We start from the raw sequence: 7,319 nt of genomic DNA, 5'->3' as shown, positions 1-7,319 counted from the left end.
CAACACCCCTCCTCAACGATTGTGCTCCTTTAATCGATGCTACATTCGAAATCCACTATTTGACATCGTTCTTGATGTTTCTTCAGCTTCACAGCCCCCAGTGGCTTCGTCATCATATCGGCGATCATCTCGTTTGTTGGACAGTATTGTATTTCGACGATTTTCTTTTTGACTAGGTCTGTCACGAAATGATATTTCACGTCGACGTGTTTCGTTTTGTTTCTCGACTCTCCATTTTTTACCAACTTAATGGCACTCTGATTGTCCTCGTACATTCGAATTGGCTCAGTCTGCTCCACTCCGAAATCTTCGAGTAATCTTCGTATCCATAACAATTCCCTGCTCGCTTCTGCGATTGCGATGTATTCTGCTTCGCAGCTCGACCAGACTGTACAGGTTTGCTTTCTGCAAGCCCATGCGCGATTGCACCTCCGTTATATAGAAATACGAATCCGCTGCGCGACTTGCTGTCGCTCCTATCCTCCGCCCAGTCAGCATCTGTATATACCTCGAGTCCTTTCCTGTTACTCGTCAATTTTAATTTGAATTGTTTGGTACCCTTTAAGTATTTAACAATTCTTTTTGCTTCGTTCCAGTCGGTTTCGGTCGGTTGTTTAACCTTTTGACTCAATATTGACACACTTGCTGCTACGTCAGGTCGCGTGTGGGTTGCTACGTATAGCAGAGCCCCGATGAGTTTTTGATATTCATCCCCGTTGATCATTGCCTTTCCGTCGCGAGCAATTTTCAGGTATCCAGTGTCCAAGGGTGTTTTGGATACCTTTGCGTCCTGAAGTCCAAATCCATCGACGATCTTCTGGATATAGTCCGTTTGATCCATATAAAAAACTCCTTTTGAGTCTCTTTCGATGTTTATTCCGAGGTAATTCTTCAATTCACCAAGTCTTGTGAGCGTGAATTCTTCTTCGAGTCCGTCCGCTGTGATTTGTATTTCATCCTCGTTCTCGGCAGTGATCAGAAGGTCATCAACATATACCGCTACGTATTGGACACCCTTCGATGTGCTTTTGAAGTACAGACAAGGATCTGATGTGCTTTGCTTAAACCCCAACTTGATGAGGGCTGCATGAAGTTTCTCGTTCCATGATCTTGCAGCCTGTTTTAGTCCGTATATGCTCTTGTTGAGTTTGCAGACTAACTCTTTCTTTGCGTCGACGAATCCCTCCGGTTGTTTCATATAAATTGTCTCCGTTAACTCACCGTTGAGGAATTATGTCTTCGCATCGAAATGATGAATCTTGAGTTTTCGTTGTGTTGCAACACTGAGCAGCAAGCGCAATGTTGTCGCCCTTACCACTGGTGCAAACACTTCGTCGTAGTCTGTCCCGTATTTCTGGCTGAAACCTTGCGCTACGAGCCGCGCTTTGTATTTTATCAAGCCAGTTACGATATTCTTCTTTCTTTTGAATACCCACTTGCAACCAATGGCTTTTCTTCCCTCTGGTAATGTGGTGAGTTCCCAAGTTGAATTGTCTTCCATCGATCTCATTTCTTCGTTCATTGCCTTGATCCATTCATGTTTTTCAGCTCCGTTTAGTGCTTCTGCTCTGCTCTTCGGTTCTTCGTATTCCATCACGACCTTTGCACTAGGCGCAAATCTGTCTGGCGGTTGTCCTTTCGTTTGTCTGTCTGAAACTCTAACCCCTTGATTATAGAGATTATCAATGTTGCCAGGAAAAATATACTCTTCGTCGCCAGGTGCCAATGATTGCTCCAGAACCGAATCGTCAGTCAAATCCACTGTCTCTTCTAATTCTTCTGTCGGATTTTCCAACTCTTGATACGGCTCGTCTTCGAATTTGTCCCCGAAGGTCATTTCGATCTCCTCTGAACGATTCGTTTGTTGCCCATGTACTGGTACATTGCTGCCTTTAATTCGGACGTTTCTTCTTTCTTCTTTGTTTTTCTTTTCTTTGATTTTCCTTTTTTTAAGCTTGTTTTCTTCTTTCTTTAAATCGTGCTCGATGAACCTTACGTCACGACTGATGGTCACTTTGTTTGTAGTCTTGTTCAACATTCTGTAGGCCTTTGATTCAGCTGGATATCCAACGAAAGTGAGCAATGTCGCTTTGTCATCCAACTTTCTTCGCTTCTCCTTTGGAATGTGTGCGTAACCCTTGCAGCCAAATATGTGTAGATGTTCGACGTCTGGTTTCCTGCTGTTCCACAATTTGAACGGCGTCTTTTCGACTGCTTTTGACGGCAAAATATTCTGTAGATAACAAGCCGTGTTGACTGCCTCCGCCCAGTATTTTTTCTCCATCTCCGCGTCGATTAACATACACCTTGCGGCTTCCATCAGTGTTCTGTTTTTGCGCTCTGCCACACCGTTCTGGAAGGCAGAATAGGGTGCTGTATACTGTACTTTTATGCCCATTTCTGTGAGTGACTCCTGTAGCTCTTTCGTGACGTATTCTCGTCCATATTAATTCCAGCACGGATGCTGTTCTGGTTGTAGCTTCCTTTGGTATTGGACATCTTGACATTTTCCCTTTTATGCAGCACTTGCATACTTCTCGAATTCCACAATCCTTGATTTTTAAGCCCGTCACCAGCTCCTTCATCTCCAGTTTCTGAACGTCTTCAGGATGTCGGTGTCCGAACCTCCTGTGCCAATTGTGTTGACAATCTGGCGTATGCTCGCTTTCTTTGACTGCCAATGCTCTGTGATGCACTCTCATTGCATACATATTAGATGACAAATTCGCTGTGGTCACCATGATATTATTTTTAGAAATTTCGCATCTTTCGCCCTTAAACTGTACCGTATGATCAGTTTCTGTGAGCCTTTTCACTGATAACAAATTTTCTGTGAAGTCTGGGACATATAATACGTCTTTAACGCTTACTTTGACTGCTTCATTTTTCCCATTGAGGCAATATAGTTCACCTGTGCCGATTCCCAGTACTTTTGCGCCTTGACCGTTGGCCAGAGCTACTTCTCGCATCTTCTTTCGCTCTAAAACCTTGAAAAAACTCTCATCATGGGTCATGTGGCTTGTGGCACCCGAATCGACGTACCAAGCATCCTTTTGGCACATGGCTTCGTGAACACTGACGCAAGCCGAACTCGCTCGCCCTTCATCCTTTACCTCATTGGCTTTCTCTTTCTTCTCTTTATTGGCCTTCCATTTTTTGTATTTGAAACATTCTTGTTTGTAATGTCCCGATTTTTTACAAAAAAAACACGATTTTTTGGCTCCTGCGTCTGCATTTTTTTTTGCGATTCCCTCAGTGCTGAATCCTCTGAATCCGGCACGCCTTTTCTTCTTTTGTATTCGTCGATCAATTTACTCTTGACTAACCCTAGCGTTAATTCATCCTCCGGTCTGCTTTCCAACGCGGTGATCAACGTACTGTATGTGTCGGGTAAGCTACTCAGCAGCATGGCGACGAAGAGGTGGTCCTTTATTTCCTCGCCAAGCGCCGTCAACTTGTCTACCAAATCCTGCATTGTCGTTACGTGCTCTTCCATATTTCCTGTTTCGCTCAGCTTTAAATTGCAAATCTGCCTTAGGAGATACACCTTACTTGTCAGCGTCGATTTCTCGTGGTAATTCTTGAGTGATTCCCATACCTTTTTCGCTGTGGTGTCCTTACGTATGTGGATCAGTTGAGAATCCTCGACAAGCAGCCCTATAATTGCTCGCGCCTTGTCGTCCTTTTTCTGCCATGTCGCTGCAGCCGTTGCATCTGTAGGTTTTTCCGTGCTGACTTGGCTCCATAACTCTTCCTTGATCAGCAACAACTCCAATTTAAATTTCCAAACGGAGTAATTATCGTTGTTTAGCTTGGTTATGTTCGCACGGAATATGTCCGTCATGGTTAACCTCCGATTTCCACGTGCACTGAATATATTGACTTAATCTGCTTAAACCTCTCCTGGGCCCATAACCTGTTGGTTATTATGGGATTTAGGAACAACGTATGAGGTTTAATAAAACTGAAGCAGATTTATGCAAAAAGGAAGATATATTGATCACGTATTCGGTTGCACAACGTGGCAGGACGGCTGATATGCGTGCGAGAGAGCGAGCAAGTGAAGGAAGGGCTCGCATCACGTCGGTTCCTCGTCTGCGCGTCGGGATGCGCAGAACGCTGCAGAATCGTTGTATTGGATATTCCAACATTAACAATAGTAATAGGACTTTAAGATTTAAAATCGATATAATGTGAGAATGCCGTCTAGTCCGAGCTTTTGGATCTAAGTAACGAAATAATTTTTTGTGTGAATTTTTAGTAGATACTATTTCCAACAAATACTGCGCGCCAACTGAATTGTCGGTCTTGAAACACAGCATGCTTGTAGGAACATTTACATATTTTTAAATCAATAATTGATTTAATTTTTGATGCTAATACGCATCGTATCTAACATCTCCCCCCAAATATTACTGTAAAGAATTTATTGCGAAAAATATCACCTCAGCCAGGATTCGAACCTGGACCTCCCTCATACCGTGCGGGCGTCTCACCAATTCGATCACCGAGGCATGTGATGATTTTTCTCGCGAAATAATTTTTCGTGTGAATTTTTAATACTATTTCGAATAAATACTGCTCCACTTTACATTGCTGTAGCTTGCTATCTATTAGATATACAAAAAAAAGTTTCAGACAAAAGTTGTAGGGAATTATATCTTCTACAAAATTGATAATAACTATTTTTGCCCAAATACCTACTGGTGAGGAGATATTCCGAAAAAACCGGTTTTGTGCTCCATTTTATTCAAGATAGCGGCGCGAGCGGAAGTGCGCCAAGGTCGAAAACTTGGATTTTTCATTAGGACCCCAAAGTATAAAACATATCCAAAAATCAAAACTACCCGACCTTTTGCAGGGTAAACTTACCTAGCTACTGGGCTATAACTGCTTTACAGCTACAGCACACAATAACTATTTTAAACTTTATTAGGGGAGACCGGGGCCTAACCGTCAGTTTTTTTTCGGTGCCGATTTTTAACAAGAAAATAAATAATTTTAGTTAAATGTGGTATACCACTGTAAAGAGTGAACCTTTAGCTACAAAATTTATATAGGAAATTTTTATCTACGTCGCTTTGTTTAACCGGTATAGAGCAAAAACGACAACGGTGGAAAAATTGAAATCTCAAAAATGCCGGGGTTTAACCGTCACCCCCCCGGGGCTAATCAGTCACACTGCATTTTCAATACATATACGTACATCTAATCCTGAAAAAATAGGATACATTTTAATAATTGTTTTTTAAGAGAAAAATATAAAAATTTATTAAAAAATAATTGTTTTACCTATTCCATAAAACATTTTAGGCACGTGAATACAGATCCTGACAAGCGCACGCATGTGTTGTGTGCCCTACGCTCGCACGCAATGCACTGTTTCCCATATGCTCTGTTTATTGTCAACTTCTTTGAGCACACGCAGCACGTATTATCCAAGTCTTCGTCAGAATCCGACCGCTGCTGCTTCCTTGATTTCGATTTACGCCCACTGGTCGTCGAAGGCTGCGGTCCTGTTTGTGTGGCATTTTTTTTATTTTATCTTTTCTCACCGCAAGAACTGCCTTCTTGAGTTGCTCCTTGTCGACGGGAATCGACGGCGTCCTCGCGCCGATTCCTCGACGCGCCGACGACGACACGTCGTCGGAATCGCTCCGTCAGGACCCAGGGATTCTGTTATTTACGTCGCTTTGTACGGAGCAACGACGACGACGACGACGACGGCCACGACCACCACCACCACGACGACGACGACTACGACGATGACCACCATCGACACCACCACCACTACAACGGCGGCGACAATGACGCCGAGACGATGCGGCGAACGTTGGACGATGCGGTCGCACGCGCGACTGTCACTGACACAACGACCAACAACGACGATTTACCGCGGCCGGGAGTCGGGACGATCTACCGCGCGCGCGGCATGTCAACTCTCGCGCGGAAATCGCGGGATCTCAGAGCCGTGCCGTGCCTCGCCGTACCTCGCCGACGTGCTGTGAGCGCGAGCGATCTCGAAAACAACGGTCCGCCATCTTTTCGGTCGGCCAAAACACCCGTTTTGCGACGATACGTGCGTACCATTTTCCTCCTATACAAACTGACGCACGTGCAAGGGAAGACAGAATCACGCTCGAGGGAAACCTTGCGACCGCGCGCTGATGCGGCGCGCGCGCAACACGCATGCTTGCCCCGAGTGGTCCTGCGGCGGCTATCCGCTGAGGAACTGCGGCGAGCGGGTCACCGGACGGCCGTGATTCCTCGAGAGATCGAGGAGCGCGGCACACCCGACGCACTTCCACGGGGAGTGAATGGCCTGTCTGTGCAACAACCGGCGCAGGCGGGAGGCGAGGCCGCGGATGGAGGTAAATCCATGGGGCTGGAGGCGTTCCGGAAGGCAGCTGAGTCCCTCAATGGCGAGCTGCGTATCCAGTGCACGAGGGTCACCATTCAGGAAGTGGTGACGGTGACGATGGTGCCGAGGGCACCGACGACCGGCGCACGAGACGACTCCTCGGAGGAATTTGAGAGTCCGTCATCCGGAGAGGATTCTCAGGGCGGCAAGGGGGATATCCCCGATTAGAATAAGGATCGCGCAGAGCGTCCCGAGGACGGGGATGGTGACGGCGCAAAAGGCGCGTGAATAAAAGTATTTTATTTTGGTTTGATTTTCAGTAAAGTAATCCCGTCCGGCGCTGTAGCAAGTAAGATAGAAGTAAGTTACGCGACAGCGGTCGCTGGGCTAGGGCTCATTTAGATATAAGATTTAATATCGATTCACACACATTTTTAGTTTTCTTGGCACCTTGGTGCTCGGCTCGGCCGCAACATTTTACTTATTTGATTGCGCGTGAATCGAGACGTAGCGCGAATAAATCAGGCGTCGAGCCACACACAATCTTCACACGGAGAGCACCCGGACGCAGATCCGAGCCAGAACGCGAAACCAGCGTGGCCTGGAGATAGAATCCGGATGCTCGTACGCAAATTGCTTAACCGAGCGACGCGCGCAACAGAGAATCATCCCTGACGCACCGCGGCGACATAAAGTAGGATCAGGGACGGGTAGCGTCGCGATCCGAACACCAGGTAAGGAGATAGCGGACCAGGCGTCATCCCCAGGAAAAAACATGCTGTGATTCGTGAGCGTAACCTGGGACACCCGGGGAACAGGTCGCCGTCGAAATCCGACGGTCCGGACGTAAGTTACGGGGACAGTCCGCGAACTCGCTACCCGGACACCGGCTACGGGAACAAAACGCGGAATCTAGTGAATAAGGGTCGGGAAAGCGATCACCGGGGGTCGCCGTCAA

Source organism: Temnothorax nylanderi, unplaced genomic scaffold, assembly GCF_030848795.1.
Source record: "Temnothorax nylanderi isolate EJ_2023f unplaced genomic scaffold, tnyl_v1.0 TNYL_tig0452_pilon, whole genome shotgun sequence".
Lineage (NCBI taxonomy): Eukaryota > Metazoa > Arthropoda > Insecta > Hymenoptera > Formicidae > Temnothorax > Temnothorax nylanderi.
Note: the sequence above shows the minus strand (reverse complement) of the source record.